The 24,405-nt window shown below is 37.3% G+C and overlaps 1 protein-coding gene across 10 annotated transcripts in view; it reads right to left on the bottom strand.

Annotated features, from left to right (window-relative positions):
- NCOA2 (nuclear receptor coactivator 2) overlaps positions 1 to 24,405 on the bottom strand; it is a 272,180-nt gene that overhangs the window by 168,292 nt on the left and 79,483 nt on the right. For all 10 annotated transcript variants that reach the window (XR_003793512.1, XM_029222591.1, XM_029222582.1 and 7 more), the window contains exon 2: positions 4,987 to 5,043. The gene's annotated coding sequence lies outside the window, so the exon portion shown is untranslated. The remainder of the gene's footprint in view (positions 1 to 4,986; positions 5,044 to 24,405) is intronic.

Below are 24,405 nucleotides of genomic sequence, written 5' to 3'. Positions count from 1 at the left end.
AGAATGACATAAATGATCTGTGCTTCAAAAATAAACTATGAGGTGTTTAATGAAAGCAGCCTGATTTTATTCGCTCTTTTCTCTTTAAAGGAAATTCTGGCAAGGTCAGCTGACTCAAATTCAACACCTGTCTAGAAAATAACATGTATCTGTCACTTTCTTCCAAAACGAAAATGAAGGGCATAGCTAAAACACCTAATAACTGACCCCAAATCAAATGCCATGTATTTGTTACTACGGTGGCACAAATATGAAATTCTGCTTATCACAGACCTTCTCCCTAAAGCTAACAACTCTACTATCCAGGTAAGTAGAATATACAAGTTTGAAATGAAATCTAAAAGCAGTAACAACAATAAAAAACAAGGCAGGAGAATGTACGTTTTATTAACAGTCTGCAGCCCCTTCTCCCCACTCCTGGGCACGCACACACCTGTACTACAGCACAGAGGAGCACAACTGAGAAACCAGAGTCCACTTGTTTCTCAGAAGATTCTGGCTCCAGTGCCACTTCCTCTAAGACACGCTAACTCGAAAGATCTACACAAGGTACAGACTGGCAATACTCTTAATTATAATTATTTCCAAAGAATACCAGCGATGCTGATAGGAGTCACACTTAGAATTTTTCAATTAAAAAAACACAGTGCTCTCACAGTGAAATCTCTCTACACTGAATCCCAATTTACGATCCAAGAAACATCCTTATGAATTATCTAAAAAAATGATGCTTGAAAATTGCTGTAATTCTAAATCTTGCAATTCTAGCATTTGGATGAGCCAAAGAAACCAGGTTCTGCCGTATTTCTGGTAAATCTTTCAGCAACGCACTACGCTTACATCACTTGGCCTGGCTGTGCCTATGGAAATCGCAATGCCGCTGTTCTACGTGGAGACTGCCTGGATTCTGGGACTGTCTCAACCTCACCTGGCACAACACACCTATCTCACGAGGTGTGTACCTGCCCAGGAGCACACTTTGGAAGCGCAGGTAACGCCATGCAAACAAAACATTTGCTTAGGAGGGACGGCTTTTGTTGCTGTTGCTGTTGCCTTGACCTCTACTCCCATGGACAGATTAAGGCTTTTAGTAGAAACAGACATATAATTCAGAAAACAAGGCTCAGTTTTTTCTTTAAGAGAAAAATCAGAAAGCCAAAATTCAACGTAAAAAGAACGAGCAAGGAAATATGGTGTTAAATTGGCACAGATACTCCTTTTCCAGTTTAACAATCTTTGGTAGTTATTCTTTATATTTCCCATAGCACTCAGAACAGACTAATACGAGATAAATAATTAATATTCTGAAAGAACAGAGAGTCAAAAGGAAGGAGGATGGGTAAAGGGAAAGAGGGAAGAGAGAAAGGAGAGTTAATGGTGCTGAATGAATGTAGTTTTATGGGGAAAACTAAGCCAATGTGTTTACATGAATGTGTGCATAAAAAGAGGAAAATGGAAGAGTAAAAATGCTTTAAAAACTGGCCTGTCATACAGTTTCCAACTGTGGCTTTGTATTAATAACACCCACTGGAAGATAATTTCAACCCACCAGTAAGCCTATTTTGTCCTGAGTTCAGCAGTCCATTCTACATACAAGGAGCAGAGGGTTCCATCCAGTGGGGCTAGGATTAGGATCCTCGTCTGAATAGCTAAATGACTGAGGGCATTTTGTCAACTGTCAAAATATTTATTTTCCAAATCACAGTGCCTACCATGCTGACATCTGAAGGAAATAGCACAAAAATAGCAACACAGCTAAATGCTGGCAGATTTCTGCCTAAAGCAAAAGAGATATAGTGAAATCTACTAAATTTTGTTTAGAATAATACTGATTTTCAGGGGACACTGCTCAAAATCTCAGATTTGTAGCTCAAATCAAGCTGCCCGTCTTCATGGGAATTTATACACTCTCGGTTAAATCAGACACCTAATCACAAATCTTCTCACATCTATGAACAAAGAGGGAATTCAAAATCCAACAAATATTCATTTGAGATGTACTTTCAATCATGCCATACCCAATATGGACATAATTTCTTTTATGTCTTGATACGTTTAATATAATGTTTAGTATTTAACAACAAAATGTATTAGTATCACAAGAAGTATACGATGCTTTATTGTACTTTGGAGAACTCTCTCTACATGTTAGTATTGAAGAGTTGAGCTCTACCTAGCATGTGTGAACAATTCTTCACTCACCCATGTCACCCTGTCCTCTCACCCCAGATATCTCTAACATAGAGAAAATGTACTTATAAATAAATCCAAAATATATATGAATCCATAGTGAGTTCAGGTTTCCATGGCAAAGGGAAAATTACATTTCAAGGCTATACTGTCAAATAGATTTATCTAACACTTGCTCCTGTTTCGACTATCAATTCTGACAAAATTTTATTGGCCAACTTTAAAAATGCTTAAAATGTGAGACTGCAATGGAAACACTGATATAGCTGTAGATTAGGAAGCACAGTTCAGCCTGTTAAATAAATTTTGTCTTTTTAAATTCAAACTACAGAATTTCATTTCCCTATACTCAAACCTGGAATTGGCATTTACACTCACAGATAGAATCCCTAGGACAGTGTGACGAAGCATACTTAATCATGTTTTCAAATCAAAATTTTAAGCTATATTCAACAACACTGCCTTCAAGAACATTTTGTCCACAATATTGTATATTTAAGATTCAAAATATTTCTATATAACATCTCCTACTCAGCCTTGAAAATAAACTAAACAAGGAAAGCTGAAATTATATTTGAACCAACCCTGCTTTACCTCAAAGCTATGTCACTTCGTTTCTTAAATAATTAAAATATTTCCCACAGAGACATAAATTATTACACCTTCCAAGATAAGGGTTCTAAGTAATTCTATAGTCACAATATTTCACACAACCTGTTCTCTGCAGGAAAAGTGATTCATCCAACAAACCACAGACGCCACTCATAACCTGAAGTTTCTAATACTGCAAGGGAGAAGGAATGCTGATTCATAGCATACCATGTGTATAACAAAACAAGGAATCCACATGGTTGTCTGCCATGTACCTGCCCCCAAAAAGTGAGTATGAAATTAAAGTGCCAAGGTAGAACTTTAAATTGTTTAGGTCATCATTAAATTTCAAATGAGTCATCATGTTTCAGTTTGAAATAAAGGTTAGAAGTTAAGACCTACTAATGAAATATAAGCAAAATAATATTTGATTTTAAAATTAATTTTTAAGTCCTCAAATATGAATATGATTTTCCTATACTACGTTTATTGCCACAAATATGCTCGTATGCAGGGCTATTTAGGCAGAAAATGGAGCTCGGGGGTTAAGATCAAAGTCTTCAGAGTGGCAAACTGCCACTTACTTGATATGACCTTGGGAAAGTCACTTAACCTCTCTCAGCTTCAATTTCCTTATCTGTTATTCTGAAGATAATGAAAAGCACTTACATAATGCCTGGCTCACAGTGAGGGAGCAATAAGTAGTAGCTGCTGTTATTAGTGTTATCGAAGGAGTCTCTGCAAATTGCACTTGTAAATTAGATGTGAATAAGAAATGGCTGTGTAATTCCTAAAATTTTACTTAAAAAAAACAAAAAAAAAGCCTAAAGTTCAGACTTAGTTCTTTTTATAAATGAAAAACCATGATGGCGGAAGGAGAAACCAATGCCTGAAGAAGGTGAAACAGATCAAAACACAACACATACGAAAAACAAAAGACATGAACCCAACAGTAGCGACTAACATCCTGGAACACTTAAAGAAAACTGCCAAAGACAAAAGGAAATGGGTGGTTCCTTCGATAATGAATTCAAACATCAATACAGAGGGCAGAAAAATGACCCAAAATTCCCCCCAATCTACAAAAATAAAATAACCTAAGTAAATTACATTTTGTATGAAGTGACAGGTAGTGGGAAATTTTTAGCTTATTTGGCTTTCAGAGATTAAAACTGGACAACTAATGTCAAATATGTTGATACTTTGCTCTCCATAAAGATAACACAAAACATTTCCAAATGGTAGCATGACGGAGTAAGGAGGTGAGAAGCTCCCACACTTCCTTCAGGTTTACCCGTCACTTGATCCTAAGAACCTACTACGGTGGTGACAAAATAAATAGAGAATTGGAGGCATTATCCTCTGAATTCTACCCTGATTAATCATACTTGAGTACATAAAATATGTAACACAGGTAATTTCTCTGAACATTTATGAGCGATATACTCAAAGTATCTGATATAAATTCATATTTAGAAATAAGTATAAGGAGCTATTTCTATTTTGTATTTACAGATGCAGAGTTCAATTACTCTGAATATAAATAAATTCTTAATATGTATTACCCAATAATTACGGTAACAAACGCTTATTCAGTCTTTCCCATACAATAAACACTATCCTAAGGGCTATGGATACTGTTTTCAACAAGAGAAAAATGGCCCCAATGTTCATGGAGCTTATATTCTAGTAGGGGAAACTAAAAATAAGAGTACATCACATGATCATAAACATTATGATAAAAATAAATCAGGGTTGTGTGATAAGGAGTGATTGAGAAGCTATTTCAGACTGGTTGGACCAGAAAAGCCTGCTCATTAAATCTACCCACATTAAGACTGAAATTTGATGCCAAAATCTATAGCAAGCAATATTTTATTTACATATAAAAATAAATGCAAACATTTTGCTAGGCTATGAAATGATAATTCACCTCATCCAATGGGTAAATGTAAACTCTTCCCAAATACACACAGTAAACACTGATAAACAGATATGGTCATTTTACCTCCAAATACCATTTCCAACACATTCATAGTGAGTTTTCATAATAAAACAAATGTAGACAAATATACAACACTTTTAAAATTTATATTCATTTTACTTACATATTATTTTGCTAAACTATAAATAGTATAATTTTAAATGTTTGATTTTACTTAAAAATCAAAATATACCAACAGAAAAGCTTACTTTTAAACTCACCTGTGCCTGTACACAGTGCAGAAGATCTATAAAGTTGTAGCCAAATCCAAGAGAAATCTGCAATATAAAGAAACAAACAAATATGAATAAAAAATGCAGAATCCTGTTAGACTCATTAGAGTGGATGTGATTTTTTACAACCAATATACAAGTAGTAATACTCATTAATAACATCTCTCCATTAAATTGCATGGTAAATCGAGAAGACGACTTGCTACCTTACTTCTATTTGTACAAACCAATGTAAGACACATAAGGCTACATTTCAGTGTGAATTATGAGGTGTCTACCCAACAAATTTTGAGTGCCCGCCATAACACTTATTACACTTCCTGGTAGCTGCCTGTCTAATCACTAGCACTGAAAGCTGAATAAAAGCAGAGGACGCCTGAGCTACCCATTTCCACACTGCACTCCTAGCCCAATGCCCAGCCCACAGTAACACAGTACACAGGAAATGTTTGCTGAATGAACGAACAAGTTAATTAATTAATTAAGTTCACATACTGATCTTAATTTGCTGTGATTTATAGTTTGCCTATATGGAATAGAAAGGCTTGAAATTATTGAAATAAAAACCTATGTCATGATTGCTTAAACAAAGACGTTTAAAAGTGAATAATTTATCTCAAAAAAAAAATCTTGTGTAAAATGATGTAACAATGATGCTATAGGGAATTCCCTGGCAGTCCAGCAGTTAGGGCTTGCTGCTCTCACTGCCAGGGGCCCGGGTTTGACCACGGGTCAGGGAACTAGGATCCTGCAAGTCACGTGGTACGGCCAAAAAAAAAAAAATGATGCTATATATGACAATTTGCATGAGTAAGAGTGGATAAGAAAAGGAAGAACTGAACATTTTCAATAATGAGGGCAACCAAGATTCATCTGGGTGTGTATCTTTGAGAACAAAGAACTTAGCCATGAAGGACTGTGCAGCACTTTCTCTGATCCACACAAGGATCACTTCCACTGTACCAAAGAAGTTTATTTATTTCCAAGATGCACAGTCAGTAATACGAACACAACCAATATGTGCCTATCATATTTTATGTGGATTAATGTTTACCACTCTTGTGTATATTATGGACCAAAGAAAAACTGCCTGACTGCTACTAGTAGTAGTATGTCTTTATTTTAACTAGTATGTACTACTAGATTTAATCAGCTTCAAGGAATGTTTTTACAACTGCATTTTTTTCCTTCAGGTGACACCAATCAGTAATAATTCATACTTTGATTCATTATTAGACTTAAGAGTATTAACTTTCTGATGCGCCCTTTACTCTTTAGGATAATAAATAGAACCTAACAGCAGAAAAAAGCTAATGTTAATTTAATACCCCAAACTGCCATTTTTTCTAGGGCACTAGCAACATCTGATTTCATAAAGGGGAAAGAAATGGGAAAAAAATGCATTTTGGTTTTTGCCAGGACCTGATCCATCTGGAGACCATCACAGGTAAAGAAATGCAGCTAGGGTATTAGGCAGAGATGTTTCATGCAAAACGAAAGGAAATCCGTATGCAGATAAGAGGTTATCGCAGTAAATACAACAAATGGGTTCTCCTCAAGTGGCAGCCTGTGAGTGGTGAGCAGTAAACTGTTACGTAACAGGGGTCATCAATTCTTTCCAGCACTGCCGGCCTACTTAAGCCCATTCTAATTCTATACCAACAACTAATGTGCTCGAGGACATCACACTATGCAACAGTCAAGAGTTAAAACTTGTGATGTGAGTGTGAATGATGATATTAACAATTATTGCTTGATCTATACCACTCAGAAGGTTTTTATGAATGTGCTAATATAATGAGGAAAAAGTGCTAATGAACCCAAACTAAAGTAAGACACATATGGACATGAAGATAGAAGATGTGAATCATTTCCACAGTATAGTACGATACCTCGGTGTAACATTTTAAACCAGAAGAATTAACAAAATACTTATAAACTTAGAATTATAAAATGTTTTCTAAGTCACTAAAGGAAAAATATAGCTATTTAAAGCAGAAGTACGGGCACTGACCACCTATAATAAATCGGCATCCCCCTTTCTCATCTACGAGTCCAGATAGCTTTCAGGAAGCTACTTTAGGAGTTTCAAGGGATGGAGAGGGGAAGACCGCCCTGGGCCTTCTGTCACCGGCAGACTGACAGAAGGAAAGACAGGAACACTGCAAGAAAAGGCAGGGATACACGCATGTCGCCCTTTTCTCTCTTACTACCACTACTATTTCCACTGTATAAACTAAAAAGATACACCTCCTCTCCATGAAGAGGGCCGCCTGGAGCAGTTGAGAGAACCTAGGGTTAAGACCATCGAACAGGTGAGGTTTCTAAACCTGGCTTTCTCATGTGAATACTGCTGTTGTTACTCTGGCTCCATCACTAGCAGCTGCTTAGCTGTGTGACCTCGGAAATGTTATCGTGGACTCAGCTACGAAATGAGGGTGATGATGTCCTCTTTGCAGCACCTTGGAAGTATCAAATGAGATAATTACACAAAGCGCTTGGTACATGGTAGGCATTACACATAATTATGATTATGGCAAGTGTGATCCTGCTAAATGCTGCTAGCGGTGACAGGTAACTCAATAAAGTGACAGGTAATGTCAGGCCTACCCTACCCGAAGTAAAACTGATTTTCCCGGAGATGTCTTAATAGTGTCATCTGCCCATAACCACCCAGACGATGTATAAACAATGAGCCTGCTGGGAAAGTTTTGAATGGGGACCACTTTAAGACTACACCAAAAGCTGAAAGATACTACCCGACTTCAAATCTTACAATAAAGTTATAATAATCAAAGCAGTAGGGTACTGGCGTAAGGATAAACAACGGAAGAGAACAGAGTCCAAAAACAGGCCCACCCATTTACATCAATTCATATTCAACGAAGGTGGTAAAATAATTCAATGAGGAAAGGGCAGTCTTTTCAATAAATTAACACAAAACAGATAGGATGATAGATCTAAAAGTAAGAACTAAAACTACAAAGCTCGTGGAAGAAAGCACTTGGAGAAAATTATTGTGGATTAGGCAAAAAAATTTTAGGTATGACACCTAAAGGCATAGAGGAAAAAAAAATTTTTAAAGACCATAAAAGAAAAAAACAAAACTGAATTCCTTTAAAATTAAAACTTTTGCTCTTCAAAAGAAATCATTTAACAAATGAAAACACAAGCTAACACAACACTGTAAAGCAATTATACTCCAATAAAGACGTGTTAAGAAAAAAAAAACAACAGAATAGAAAGCAAAAAAAAAAAAAACAAGCCACAGACTGAAAGAACATATTGGCAAAATAATTATCTGATAACATACATGTATTTAGAAAATATAAAGAGGTAAATAACTATCTAATAAAGGATGTATATAGAATATATAAAGGACTCTTACAATAACAAAACAGATAATTCAACTTTTTTTTTTTTTTCTTTGCGGTACGCGGGCTTCTCACTGTTGTGGCCTCTCCAGTTGTGGAGCGCAGGCTCAGCAGCCATGGCTCACGGGCCCAGCCGCTCTGCGGCATGTGGGATCTTTCCGGACCGGGGCACGAACCTGTGTCCCCTGCATCCGTAGGCGGACTCTCAACCACTGAGCCACCAGGGAAGCCCCGATAATTCAACTTTTTTAAATGACCCAAAATATGTGAAGACATCCAATGTACACAAAAAAGTACTGAACACCATTAGTCATCAGGAAAATGGAAATTAAAACGAACAAAATACCATAGCCTATCCAATAAAATATCTAAAGTGCTGCCAAGGATATGGAGAAACTAGAACCCTCACAACTCATCCTTTGCTGGTGGGAAAGTGCAATGGTACAGCCATTTTCCAGTTTGGAAGTTTTTCATTCACACCAAGGTGTGTTTTCATTCCTCTTGGGGACAGATGACCATACAAAGAGTTGTACTTGAATGTTCTATCAGTTATATCCAGAATAGCCAAAAACTGAAAACGATTCAAAAGTTTATCAATTGGAGAATGAATTTTTCAGAATGTGGTACATTCATACAATGAAATACCACTCAACAATAAAAAGGAATGGATTACTGATGTATGCTACAACATGAAAGGGTCTCAAAAAACATTTTGCTAAAGAAAGAAGCCAGACACAAAGACAACATACTGCATGATTCCATTTATTTGAAATTTCCAGAAAAAGCAAAACTACAGAGACAGAAAACAGATCCATAGTATCCTGGGTCAGGGAATACAAGTGGGGACTTGACCGAAAATGGACACATTTGGGGCTGATAGAATTATTCTAAAACTGGATTGTGGTGATGCTAAAGAAAGATGTATAAGAAACATGAGACACACAAAACTGTAAGAATTTACTAAAACTCTTCTTTTAATACACTTAAAATGGTATACAAATTATACCTCAATTCTTTTAATGGTTAAATTTTTTAAATTATTTTTTAAAATGTACCTCTGTGTCCCTGCTCTTTCTTCCTATGTGATAGCTAACTGTGTGAGTAAAGGGATCTAAGGACTAAAAGTAGTTCTAGTAGCAAATGGTGGTGTGAGCATTTGTCAAGTAGAGCATCAACTAGCACAAGTTACACATCATTACTTTGAGGCAAAAAAAAAAAAGAGAGAGAAAGAAATCGGGATTGAGCCTACATCACTCATTAAAAAGATTGCTGGCAGCATTAAAGCTACGGGTTGTGATTCCTTTAAAAGCAGGAGAGGGACTTCCCTGGTGGCGCAGTGGTTGAGAATCCGTCTGCTAATGCAGGGGACACGGGTTCGAGCCCTGGTCCGGAAAGATGCCACATGCTGCAGAGCAACTAAGCCTGTGCACCACAACTACAGAGCCTGCACTCTAGAGCCCGCGAGCCACAACTACTGAGCCCACGTGCCACAACTACTGAAGCCCGCGCGCCTACAGCCTGTGCTCCACAACAAGAGAAGCCACCACAATGAGGAGCCCACGCACCGCAGTGAAGAGCAGCCCCCGCTCGCTGCAACTAGAGAAAGATTGCACCCAGCAACGAAGGCCCAACACAGCCAAAAATAAAACAAATAAAATAAAAGCAGGAGAGAGGTAGGAAGAGATGTGCTCAATGTTTTGTTTTATTTTATTTTATTATTATTTTTAATGAATAGTTATGAACAGAGCCAGAGGAAGGAAAGTAAGCCGGGAAGAAAATGAAGTGACGTCTGTAATACTAGCTAAGAGAGCACTTTCTGACTAGTAGGATGAGGAGGGACCATATCTTGCTGTTTTGGTTTAACACAACCACAAATAACAATGACTATCATTCAATGAATGCTTATTTCATGAGAGCTCTGGGCAGAGGGCTTGAAACGTGTTACCTAATTTAATTTTCCTAACAACCCTATGAGGCAGGTACTGCCACTATCATCACTATTTTGTAGATTTAGAAACTTAACTGAGACGTGAAATACTTCGTCCAAGGTCACAGAGATGATGTGGCAGCAAAGCCTGGATTTGAACACAGAGTCTGCCTGCTGAGTTCACGCATGCTCTTACCCACTAGGCTATTACGGAAGGTTTGATAATGTTATCACTGTCGCCAACTTGATTTGAAAAAGATGGCCCAAAATGTGATCAGCCTAAAAACCGCCTCCTTGAGTTTTTGGTGTAGTGCCAATAAGAGCAGCATATTCCCCACATCACTCACCCCTGGCTGACACTGTTAATAAATCATGACCTTATTTCTTCCTGACTCAAATGTAGCCTCACTATTTTCTCAAAGTTGTCACTCCAGTTAAAGGAAGTCATCAACAACAGTGTTGGTATGCAAATGAAAATATATTTGCCAACCGTAACAACTAACTTGATTTTTGATGGACAACAGAGTACATGGCATGTGCTACTGGAAAGAGATGACTAGCCAAAGGGGAGCCATACGGCCACCATACACCATGTTCCAACAGAGGTCCTATTGTTGGTCTTCTTTGTTATTTAGCCAGCATCACCCCAGTCATCAAGCCAGTCAGACAGGTTGATAGAAATGAAGAGGACACATGGGGAAAGGAAGAAAAAAGCTAGAAGTACTGATCAAATTACTTGAGATTTTCCAACAGTCCCAGCCAAGCATATCTGAACATATACCCACCACAAGCGTAAACCCAAAATGTATGATTAATACAATAATTTATTTTTGCACTTTTTGCTTAAAAGCACAAAAACTCCCAAACAACTGAACATAAAACATACCCTTAACTCAGCATGTTTCAAATCATATAACATCAAGAGGAGAGCTATACCTTCAAAACTTAACTATGAGAACTACTTCAGATTACTGAACAGGACATGGTATTTGATATATATATATAACATATATTTTATATAATATAAAATGTCCTAAAAAGTTTTAATGTAAAGAATGTGCACCACACATGCAAGGTAAAATTTCTTTCCCTATTATTAAGTTAATGGTGCTAAAAATAACATCTAATCTACAGAGGAATGATTTATAAGTTAGCTGATTAACTTCTATATATACTTCACACAAGCTTATGTTTTCTTTGTTTAAAGAGTTCAGACAATGACTCCTAACCAATGAAATTCTTTATACAAGGAATCTAAAACAATAAAACATATAACAAAAAAGACACTCACAGATATAGAGAACAAACTGGTGGTTACCAAGGGGGAGGAGGGAAGGGGAGAAGGGGCAAGATAGGGGTAAGGGACTCGGGCATATATCCAGAGAAAAACATGGTTTAAAAGGATACATGCACCCCAATGTTCACTGCCGCACTGTTTACAATAGCCAAGACATGGGAGCAACCTAAATGCCCATCGACAGATGAACAGATAAAGAAGGTGTGGTACACATATACAACGGAATACTACTCAGCCATAAAAAAGAATGAAATAATGCCATTTGCAGCAACATGGATGGACCTGGAGATTATTATACAAAGTGAAGTAAATCAGACAAAGACAAACATGACATCACTTATATGCAGAATCTTAAAAAAAATGATACAAATGAACTTATTTACAAAACAGAAACAGACTCACAAACTTAGAGAACAAACTTATGGTTACCAGGAGGAAGGAGGGGGAGGAGGGATAGATTGGGAGTTTGTGATTGACATGCTACACTGCTACATTTAAAATAAAATGCCTGGGACTTCCCTGGTGGCGCAGTGGTTAAGAATCTGCCTGCCCATGCAAGGGACACAGGTTCGATCCCTGGTCCGGGAAGATCCCACATGCTGCAGAGCAACTAAAACTGTGAGCCACAACTACTGAGCCCGTGTGCTGCAACTACTGAAGCCCGCTCACCTAGAGCCCATGCTCCACAACAAGAGAAGCCACCGCAATGAGAAGCCCACGCACCACAACGAAGAGTAGCCCCCGCTCGCTGCAACCAGAGAAAGCCCGCGCGCAGCAATGAAGACCCAATGCAGCCAAAAATTTAAAAATAAATAAATAAAATAGAAAATAATACTTAAAAAAAATAAATTAAAAAAATAAAATGCCTTTCTATGAAAAAAACAAGGGGGGGGTAAGGGATTCAGAAGTATGAACTACTTACATATAAAATAAATAAGGATATACTGTACAGCACAGGGAATATAGCCAATATTTTAGAATAACTCTAAGTGGAGTGTAATCTTTAAATATTGTGAATCACTGTTATACATATGAAACTTAATACTGTAAATCAACTATACCTCAATTTTAAGCGTAGATATTTAATTTATGACTTCATAACTTTTCATCCATACTAAATATAAAAAATTCATAAGCCATAATTAAAATAGATATATAGAAAAGGATATATCCTCTATTTAAAAACTAAGCTACAGGTAGGTCGACATACATAGTTGATATGTATGATATAATGACAACATCAATTTCACACATCCCATACAACCATTCCTTTCAATTCTGTCTCTCACCGACTATGATCAGAGCCAATACAGTAATGCAGCATCAAACAGCGACTCTCCAAAGAGTAATATTCTTGCACAGAGAAAGACCTAGAAGAAAAATTCACCTCACATGTAGTTGAATATACATGACTCCAATTTGGGAGAGGACTAAAGATACTAAATTTGAAGTCACTAACCTGAAGACAGCATTTAAATCCATAGATATGGTTTAAAGGACAAAGAGCTGGGAATCTGGAATTCAGACACCCTAAGGAACTCCTCCTTTGAAAAATTATGTAGGAAAGGAATTAGCGGAGGAGAATGAGAAGAAATTACCTAAGAGACAGGAGGGAGAGCAGCACAGAATCTGAGAGAGGGAGTTCCCAGAAGGAGAGAGTGGACAACACTGTTCAATACTCAGTAATGAGAACTGCACAGTTTCCACTCGGGTTCGCAAGCAGAAATTGCCCATGACCTTCCTAAGGAGAGTTTCATCAGAATGATAAAGACGTAAAGCAGACTGGAGAAAGAGTGTTGACAAGTGAATAGGAAATAAGGATTTGGACACAGTGTGTGCAAATGATCACTATCATGATTACCTTATGCTAAAATTTCTCTTCCCCTCTAGGCTGTGAGCATCTTGAGGGCAAGGGGTAAGGTTTCCTCCACCTCTAAGAAGATAACCTGAGGCTGGACTAGTGACTTTTAAACAACTCTCCTGCAGAAGCCCTGGGTCTTTAATTAGGGCGCTCAGCCCCAAAATTCACACAATAATAACCTTGAATAGAATTAGAGGGGAGAAAAGACACAATAATGTATTGGGCAGAAATTAATCTTCCTTAAACAAAAATAAAAGGCTCAGGGATGACTCCCACCAAGACTAGAACATGCCAACCAGACAACCAACCAGTCCCCCCAAAATAAAAGGCTCCCAAAAACTATGAGTAGAATTTTAACTGTTTTCCTCCCAATAGCGTAGATCATTTTGCCTTGAATGTTCCCTATCATTCTCAGTGAAACAAGAACAGGTACTGAAGCCTACTGTATACACCAGAATAGCAGAAGATGCCTGCTGATTATCAATTTATTTTTTACAATAAACCAGCTTGAGAGGAAACGTCTACCTTCCTTAATAAAATAAAATATATACCCTGCAAATATTAACAACAGAGAAAAAAAATCTACTCCGGGTGAGGGAATAAGACTGTGAACTCCTCTCAGAAACTCACCTTCTCCTTGGATTTTCCCCCTAATTGATGATGCAAGGACTACTCTGACTGCTACAAAATGAGCCGAGAAGCTTCCCCTCATATCCCCAAGTGCAACACAGACAAGGTGGTGTATTACCTCAGGATTGCAGGGTAACAAAAAGAAGTGAATCAGAAGTAACATTAAAACTATATGATCTGTCTATAGTTTAACCCCCAATACCCAGCAGGACCCTCAAAAACCACGTCACAGGGACCAGCACAAACCTTCTGTCCACCAAAGCCCGTCTTCTGAGTTTGCTCCCTGAGAACCAGCCTCTCCCCAAAACGACTGTCACTGTCAATTCCCACCACGTCCAGGGAGGCCATGGCTTTCAACACTATAGGACCACATTAAGATAATCATCATTTCAACATAATGAAGGGAATATTCTTTAAAACAAAACAAAAAAACAACACTCAGTATGAAGGAGGGTAGGAGAATGTCTTCTTTAAAAGGAAGGTGTTATATAATACCCATTTTATAGACAAGAAGAGGTAAGACAATTTGTCTAAAATCAAAGAATGTGAGACAGCTGGACATCAAACCAGTGGCACCTGACTCCAGGTCCTATGTTCCTATCACTCTGACTAGGCAGCTCTAATCCACTAAAGACAAAAAAAAGTAGCAAGCACCAAAACAATGGTATTTTTTTTTTCAAACTGAAAACAGCTTATGTGTGTATAATGTGTTTACAGCTATAATTTTATATCACAGATATGTTTTTCCCCTTTCCTTTGAGTAAAATTCCAATTTTATGTGATATAATTAAGTGTAGCGATATTTTACAGAGTTCTGGAAAGAATATGGTATCCAAAAATGAGCGCTAGACTACTAGGAGAAAAGCACTGCAACTTAGAGCAAAATGGACAGCTTATCCTTGGAGTGCCGTTAGTATTTGTCTCTCTGTCTGTATGACTTCAGAGTCAATCCATGGTTCCAACAGTCACTCAGAAGAAATATTATCAAAAAAGATACTTCATCAGAAATTTGATTCATCGTGTGGGCTGATAAAGAGTTTCCCATTTTGTTAAAAAACTTAAAATGCAATTTTTCATTTTGCTATGTGTCTGGGTTTTGACAAAAACATTGAGGAACAAATGGAGAAAACTGAATCCTGTGGCAATAGCACAATTTTGCCTCAAAATTTAGGTCTGGAAGAAGCTTGGAAATAATCTATTGTAATTACTCAGTTTTACAGATGGAAAACTGAGGCTCAAAGAGATTAGTGCCTCTCCTGACAATGGCAGTACTCCCTTTGACTAATGGAATTTCTATGAACCCAGAAACAAATATTATCCTAAAAATGCTGGCCCTGCCACCATGTCTGAACTGTGTGCTATGGAAATCATCATCAAATATGTGTCCGGGGCTTCCCTGGTGGCGCAGTGGTTGAGAGTCCGCCTGCCGATGCAGGGGACACGGGTTCGTGCCCCGGTCCGGGAGGATCCCACATGCCGCGGAGCGGCTGGGCCCGTGAGCCATGGCCGCTGGGCCTGCGCATCCGGAGCCTGTGCTCCGCAACGGGAGAGGCCACAACAGTGAGAGGCCGGCGCACCGCAAAAAAAAAAAAAAAAAAATGTGTCCGCCTTCCCACCAAAGAAGGGCATTATGTACCCAAAAAGGTATGTGAGAAGCCTGTTAATTAGTTGTGAATCTAGAATTTTCAGATTAAAATATCTAACAATACAAAATACACATAAAACTTGAAAGATCTGGAGAGGAGAGGTCTAACGTGCTAAACACAGAACAGCAAGGAGGGCCACCTTGTGTTAAATATCAGGTGTCAGCGACTGATACAAATTTTACAAGCATTATTTTTAATATTTTCCATAAACTGGCATCTATCAATTCCACTCTGCAGAGGAGGAAGGTGAAAGTCAGGGAAGTTAAGTGATTTCCTCAGTTTAAAGCAAGAGGAAGACCTGTTAGTGGCATCTAGGTCTCTCTGAGCTCAAGACCGCCATTCTCCCTCCACACAACACACCCCTGCCGCCCCCGCTGTTTCCATCCTGGTTCCTTCAGCCAGGTTCCACTCCTCTGCATTTCTTGGTTCACCCACTTCCTCATTCTCCCCAGAAGAACAGATCTGGTATCAAGAAGGTGCTTTCTAACAGCCAGCTACTACAAAAACAGCCCCAAGCATCAATTCACCCAGTGAATTCACCCAATGAATTGCCCTGAAATGTTTCACTAACAAGATTATTCAATTATTGGCTTGTTGTGCTTATATAAGCAAAGAAGGTGGAAGAAATACTATGATGTTGTAGCATAAAAGAGAGTGAAGGAAAAAACTTAAAGGCTATGACAAATTGAGGACTTTATCTGACACGAGGAATCACATTTAAAAAAGAAAATACAACGATTCTAAAAGCTAAGGTGGGAGACAGCTAGGAAAACAGCTATTGTAGCTGAATTTTTCCTCAAACTAGGAGCTCCAAAGACTACGAATGCATATAAATGTCCATGAAGTTTTCTCATGTCGTATTTTCTTTCCGAAGACAATCTAAATTATTCAACATAGGGGTCTGCTAATTCATATGGATGACCATTATACAGCTGACAGCTTACTGCCACTTAATTTCAGTTCTTGGATTTGTGCTTACAATTGGATTAGAGACTAGTATTATTTTAATGTTTTTGATATCAAGTGTTGAGGGGCAAAGTTTTCTATAAGTTCAAGGAAAGAAAAATAAGGGGGGGGGGATGTGAAGTACTGTCACACAGCCAATAGTAGTATATGCTGAACTCAAAGGTACCTGACCTCAGCAGGTTGTAAACAGCAGGCTTGTCACAGCCAGACAACACTGCATGGTACTGATAATTTAAATCTTACTGATTTGGTAGTTTTATTTATATTTAGTTAGTAAATCTGATTTTGTGTTATAGGTCCTAATGAAACTAAAATCTTTCTGCATTGAAAAGGAATCTAAGTAACATATACTGAAACGGGTGCTTTTCATAAGGGCCATTACACCAGTTAATTTTCCCCATTACTTACGTAATAAATATGGCCATAAAATGTGATTTAAAAAAATCATTTGTGTACAGCTTTTGTTTTTTAAAAATTGACAAATCAAAATAAGGCTCTACCAGTGGTTCCCAAATTGTGTCTCTGCGTGTAGCTTAAAAACAAAGCTTTTCCAGGTTTAAACCTAAGTGGAAAAAAAAAATTTAGTGCTTTAATTTTCTATTAAAATTGTTTTCCATAAAACTTAGTTTTATTAAATTTGAGGATTCTCCTTTATCAGATTATGAGCTTATTATTTTGTGGCATTAAATTTTCCTTTTATTTTCTTAAAAGGTGGTAGTAGTAGTTTGTTTTCTTTTTCATGTAATGACTTGACAAAATTCAAAATTTGGCAATCCTATGTGAATTCCCTAGATTTGGGGAAAATTTTTTAATAGTATATGAAACCAAAATCTCTAGGTACCACACACACACACACACACACACACACACACACACACACATACACACACAGATATAGGAATTCCCCTCTGGCACCATGGGGAAAACTCATTTTGAGCATGAACTCCCATTCAAGAAATTCTTGTTTCTACCCAAAGAAACGTTAACACTTTTCTCTCTGTCTGCCTGCCTGCCTGTCTGTCCATCTGTCTGTCTGTCTCTCTGGTCTGGGACTAAGGGTACTCGGGCGGTCAAGTCACAACTACAGCATGGAGACAGGAAGAGAGGAGCTATCATCAGGCCCCCAAGTACTTAGAAGTAGACATTTTGCTGAACATCCTAGAATAAACCACAGCCTAATAAGGTTAATAATAATGATGACAAATAGTACATCAAGAACAGAACTATGGAAGACTAATGATAGCAATAAACTCTTTGATACTCCTCTCATTGAGAAATGAAGTTTAACTGCCTTTCCCTTGAAACTAGAGTTGCCTTAGTGATTGGCTGGACCAACAGACTGCGGCAGAAGAAGTGATATTCTGGGACTGCAGAACCTTGAAGCTCCAGCCTGGAACACTGGAACCCCCTATCTCACAGTCCTGAGCTGCTAAACATGCCTGACTACCTCGAAGCCACCGTACTGTAAGGAAGCCAAACCTCGCCATGTGGAGAAGTCGTCCAAAAAAGAGAATGAGATGCCCAGCCAGCTGCCCGCTGTTCTCTAGCCCCTAACAGTTTTTCGTCATCCCAGCTGAGACTCCAGACACCATGGAGCAGAGACAAGCCATCCGGGCTATGCCCTGTCCAAATTCCTAATCCACACGATGATGAGATGATAATAATAAGTTGTTATTTTAAGCAACAGATAACCAGAATAAAAGCTAATCCCTTTTTATAAATACTAATAAAGACTTTAAAACAAAAATGAAATGTCTCAGGCAGACTAGCTGGAAACTAGAATGGCATCCGACACAAAAGAGGATATGATGCATAAAGATAAATATAAATCCATTCATTCATTTATCCAGCAAATATGTATACTACCAAGACCTATAAACAGGGAAATACACAGGCTCTGGAGATGGTTTAAAAGGAGGAAAAAAAAAAAAAGACCTGACTTCAAGGAACTTATAAAGTATTATGTATCTCAGTGTCTTCTTGCATACTTTTTAATGTTTTTCACAAAGATAACATAGTCAACAATTCAGATCAGATCAAAATGCAGACCAATCTCATAAAGTGACCCCGGGTTTGAGTTCTTCTGTGAGAAGGAAGTGAAGATTGAATCAAAATCCCACAAAAGGGCATTTGTAGTTTGTAGTAACAAAACATGCTTCAGTTAACTGTAGTATAATCAAATGTTTAGATTCTCATTTTAGACTATAAATTCAAAGCATGCGTAACTAATCCTTTTTATTTTTCCTTCATAAAGTATCAGGTTAAAGAACCTTTTAAAGATATTATTACAAACAGGCCGAATAGAACTTTGCTACTTTACTGCAGTCAAGGTTTGGGGAACCCAGAATGAGCAAAGCAAGTAAGGTTCAAAGTGAGCTGCTGTTTTAACAAGATTTATTTCTGTCTAGGTGTGTGGCTAGAGTTTAAACAGAAACACTTACTATTCCAGTGACTAAAGTAATTTTAACTGCTTCTTTTATTAAAGCATAGACAATTTAACCTTTCATAATATTATTCTCAGGGTTCTAAAATTATTCACTCTTTTTCTATTTGCAGTATTTCTCTATTCAAATTTCACATGAAGCCGAAAAGAACACAAATAGAGAGAATTCTTCTCTCAGGTATTTTTAAATACAGGAAAATGTTTGATCTCACATTGTAAAAGAATAAAATGGTAAATAAGTGTGTGCGTGGCCTCTTGGGCAAAAGACCATACATAGCATGTCTTAAAAATCATCAGCACCGAGCACAATGCCTCTGTACAAAGTACTCCGCAAATGTGTGCTGACTGATAAGACATTTATTTCTCACTTATTTTTTAAGTGTGGCCAATAAAAATAAGCAATGCTACTTTCTGTCTTAGTAAGCTCTTGAGGCAAAGAAAAAAGGATAACGTTTTCAAGAGCGGTCACGGAGAAACATATCTTCCCATTTTTTTCTTCCTAACATTAGAGGAGGTATGGTAGTGGGTATGTTAACAAATTCTACATGCTCTAAACGTCAAAATAGTAAAGGTAAGTAATAGTAAAACAGTAACCTAACTTTTAAACTGCCTTGTGTTTATCTTTTCTCTCATAATTTCGGTTTTAGCACATTACATGGTAATGTGTCAGAATTTCTTTTTTAAAACATGACACAGAAGAATAAAAATTCTCACGGCTAAAAAGTAATTCATTAATATTTTATCCAATATACTATAAAATTCAAAACAGAGTACTGAACAAGAACATAATTAGGAACTTAAAAATAATACTAACATTCCATTATAAAAAGTAAAACAATATCTGGGAGGAAGATACACAGCAGGAATATCTGATTTAACAGGTCACTGTTCCCTCTCCTAGACTGGTCTGAAGGCCAGGATTGCCGTGTGGGTGCGTCAGGAGACCTGGTCGTCTTCCTGGGTCCCCCAATGAGATTCAAGGCCAATCATTTACCATCCCGAGCCCTCAGTTTCCTCAATGACAAGAAGAGAGAGGGGCACAATTGTCTCCAAAGTCTACTTCAACTCTAACAAAGTCTACCAACCTCAAATAAAGAGCCGTTCCTCTAAACAAATAGCATCTTTTTTAACATCTTTATTGGAGTATAATTGCTTTACAATGGTGTGTTAGTTTTTGCTTTACAACAAAGTGAATCAGTTATACATATATCCCCATATCTCTTAACAAATAGAGTTTTAAGACACTCCCAACTTCCACTTCCTTAATTAAAGCACAATTATTTCCCTAATCTTACAGATAATCTACAGATAGATTCCTTTTCCCTTACTTTATCTTTACAACAATTCCCGGAGGTAGCCCGAGTCTGTAAATATTACGTGCATTAAGCAAATGTCAAAAGGGAGTCTAGGTGAGGTTATGTGATTTGATTAAAGTCTCAGCCAAAAAAGGACTAGAAATCAGATCTACTGACTTCTGGCTCAGTGCTCATATTTCCAGAAAAGCTGCTTTTAAATCCATGAGAACTACAAAATAAATTACATACTAGTAAAAAAGGAAGAAAATACGGTGCTACTTTTAAATGGCTAGATTGCTTCTTTAAATCGCAATGTCATGTGTCTTAAATATCCTCAATATAACACAATTTTAGGCCTTTATGTTTCAGAATTATTTTCAAGATTCCTGGAATTGAAAAACCCAGTAGCTTAAACACATAATAAAAATATTACCATATGTCAAAGTTTCCTAAACTGATGTATATTCCTTGACAAAAAGGGGCCCATAGTAAAACAAGTGTTGGAATATTTGTGAACTTAACACATAAGCTTTTTTAAGTTTAGTGTGGCGTTTCACAAAGTTGTTGATCGACACACATTTCAGACTTTTTAAAAAATAACAATGGAGATTCTAATGCACTTTTGTTCCAATGAACCCCTCTTGGAAAATACTTCCGTACATTTAAAAAATACAATCATTTGCTAAATGAAACACAAAATTACTATAGTTTGTCCTTACTTCCCAAGTAAGGAAACATACATATTTCCCATACATATTTTCATATTTTCTGAAAAAATGAAGTATCTTACAACTTGTTACTTTCAATGTGACAGTGCTTCTTTTTATTTTTTCCTGAAAAGTTGCTAATCTGATATTGTATTTAGAATCAATAGCAACTCAGAATAGAGAACTATGGCAAAAAATCTTCTCATAATCTTAAAATATACTCTCGGTGACACAAATGACCTCATATTAACAGGTTTCCTCCAGTTATCCCACTAAATCAAATACCCAGAACTGATGCTTAAAGAATCTGAGGGAAGCTCTCAATTCAGATGCAAGTGTATTAGCAAAGACAGGTAATCGGGGGAAAATGTTCATTAGAGAAATAACAGTGGAACCAATCTTAAACCCTTATAGGGATTTGTGTCCAAAATGGGGAGCAAACGTTTATAGTAAAGGTAAGACTAATCACCTTATCACTGATGCCCAGTTCACCTGACAGCAGTATGAAAGTAACTCTAAGTGTGGGTTTTGCCCTATTTATAAAATAGTAAACTCTGAGGCAAAGGCTAATTTAGCTAATCTGAATTTATCTTGTGCTCATGATTTTATGACACTAGGTGAGTTTATTTAAGTCCCAAAGGAATTAGACATTTCAAACCCTTCCTCCAGACAACTCTGAGTTCCCTAATACAAATTAACCAAACACACTTCCTTTGTACTTCCAACTAATAATGTTTAGCACGTCCAAAAATACTTTCAAATGCTTTTGAAAATGTAAGGCAGCTTAGAAACTTGAGCTAAGTTTTCAGTAATGGTATTTTAAAAGTGGTATAACTTACCACTCTAAGCAAAGAGGCATGACTTGTCACTGGTAATGGTAACATGGGACGCTGAAAAGAGCTATTTTGAAAAAATAAGAGATTGTAGGTTCTAGTCTCAAACCTCACCCTTCCCCTCACATATATGAAACTTAATGCTTATATAACACACAAATCAAATTTTGGTTTAAAAATGAAAGAAATTATAGCAGAATAAGTCATGTATTTGCTTTTAAAGGTAGATCAAAATAATTTTTTTTTTAAGAAATAGAAGCAGTCTGCAGTGTTGCCTAGAAGATTTTAGATATTTCAGTTCTTTCTAATCCTTAAATATTTACACAAGTTTCCCCACCCCATCTCTTATATCTATTTTAGAATTTAGAAGGTCATTCTGTTAACCAGGCCATAAACAGCTCTCAGATACAGAGTAAATTTCAAAAGCTACTTGCTTGTCCATAAATACATGAACAAGTCGTGTTTTAAGCACAGAATACCACAAAAAGACTCACAAAAAGGTATCAAAGTATGGTATGTTCACCAACCTACAGTTATCCTATTTTCTGCTACAGAGTGAATAAAAGTCACCTTTGCACAAGTGAGTTGAGACTTCAAGTACTCGATTAAGGAGTACTACACATCTAAAACCACTTAAGAAATAATAACAAACAGCATTTTTCTGGAAAGTCACATTAAAAAGATGAAAGTACCCAAACCCCATGGCATAAAAAGCCTCTACGAGAGAAACAACTGAAGAAACCTGCACTCTGCAGACTGCTAAACTGGAACCAAAACCCGGAAACATGTTCATCTCAAGTAAAACACTGGGAAGTGAGGGTCTTGAAATGCTCTTCAAATATGGAACCCAGCGGTATTTATTTCCTAAATGTAAAATATAATTTTTAAAAAGTAAGTCTAGTGGAAAAGATTGACATTTAAGCACTCTGAAACTATTTTTCATCACTTGTTAAGCTTCTTTTTTTAGAATATTACAACTGTACTGTTATAAGGTGGAAAGAAGACCACTGTCCTTCTGGGCAGCCTTCTAACTTTGGGAACGTAGCCATCTCCCATGGATACGCTCTCCCTGGGCAGCTCTGGCCTGTAATCAGTGTTCTCCAGAGGACACTTCCTTCAAGTCATCTTTCCTTTTATCTGGAGGCAGCACAGAAATGATAAACCCTGTGGACTGACGCTACTCATTCCTAGCCACTAGAGCCTTTCCATTCATTTCAATGCCCTAAATTGCCAACAAGGGCAATAAAATACTGGTAGGTGAAGAAGCTGTGGAGAGCTAATAAAGACAACGCACTGCGCCTCACCGATCACTTCTTGATAATGTATCCTTTAGAAATCGGGTAAGATATTTAATACTGGTTATAAAGGATGGATCATCTAGATTGTTGATAATACAAAAGTCCATCCATCTGGGATTTTTTTCCTCTTTTATTTCGGCTATTTCTTTGGGCGTTCAACACCTCTAAGGAAAAGAAAGGGTTGAGAAAATGAGGTAAAATTCCAATCTATGAATTTCATTCCCAGTAAAAGCACTTAAAATACAAAACAAATAGAATAACCTCTTAGAGACATAAAAGAAAATACACTAAAACTCTAAAAGTGGTTATGTAAGGATGGTGCCATTTGTGGGTAAATTCTTTAATGTCCACACCTTCTCAATTATAACCATATTTAAACCAAAACAGTGAAAGAACTGTTGAGAAGGCAAGTTAAAACTAATGATTTCAAATATTTTCACTATCCTGAGTTTATTTTCTATAAGACAAAGGGGAAGCTGCCTATACAGCTTGACAGTATAAACAAATATAAAAATATCTCATAATTATTCCCTTCCTCACTGTCTATGTGAAGGTGGGGAAAGGAATAAAGGAAATGAAAGCCATGAGTTCACACTCACAAACCAAAACCACAAGAAAAATAATCTAAAACCAGACTATAGGAGGCAGGAGAAAAGCAAGATTCTCTACACAAGAAGTGATTTTGCAACACTAATAGGGTAAAGCCACATTCCTGCCACAAGCTTCATGCTTTCAAACAGGCCAGCTTCATGCTTTCAAACAGGCCACACAGCTGGCGGTCTCAAAAGCTCTCCAGACAGGAACCAAGACTGTAGGAAAAATCAGTAGGTCTCAGACCTAAACTGAGTCCGAATCTGATTCTGATGACACACTGCCCTGCTGGGGCATAATACGATGGCAGCCAAAAACTCAGTTCAGTAGATGATTATAACTTCCACAGAAAAGTCCTGAAGAACCACTGCTTTGAATGTGGGCCCCTTTAGTTAATAATGATCTGTCCAAAGTATTGAAAAAATGCTTTCTAGAGAGAGTCATCCACATGATGCATAGCACAGGGAGAATGCTGCAGAAAGCATCCAGAGGTAAACTATGTTTGTGTGAATATTAAGAGACAAGTTTCCTCTGGAAGT

Source organism: Monodon monoceros, unplaced genomic scaffold (genome assembly GCF_005190385.1).
Source record: "Monodon monoceros isolate NGI ecotype Baffin Bay Population unplaced genomic scaffold, NGI_Narwhal_1 Super_Scaffold_14, whole genome shotgun sequence".
NCBI classification, from domain to species: domain Eukaryota; kingdom Metazoa; phylum Chordata; class Mammalia; order Artiodactyla; family Monodontidae; genus Monodon; species Monodon monoceros.
This window is presented reverse-complemented; position numbering and strand designations above follow the sequence as displayed.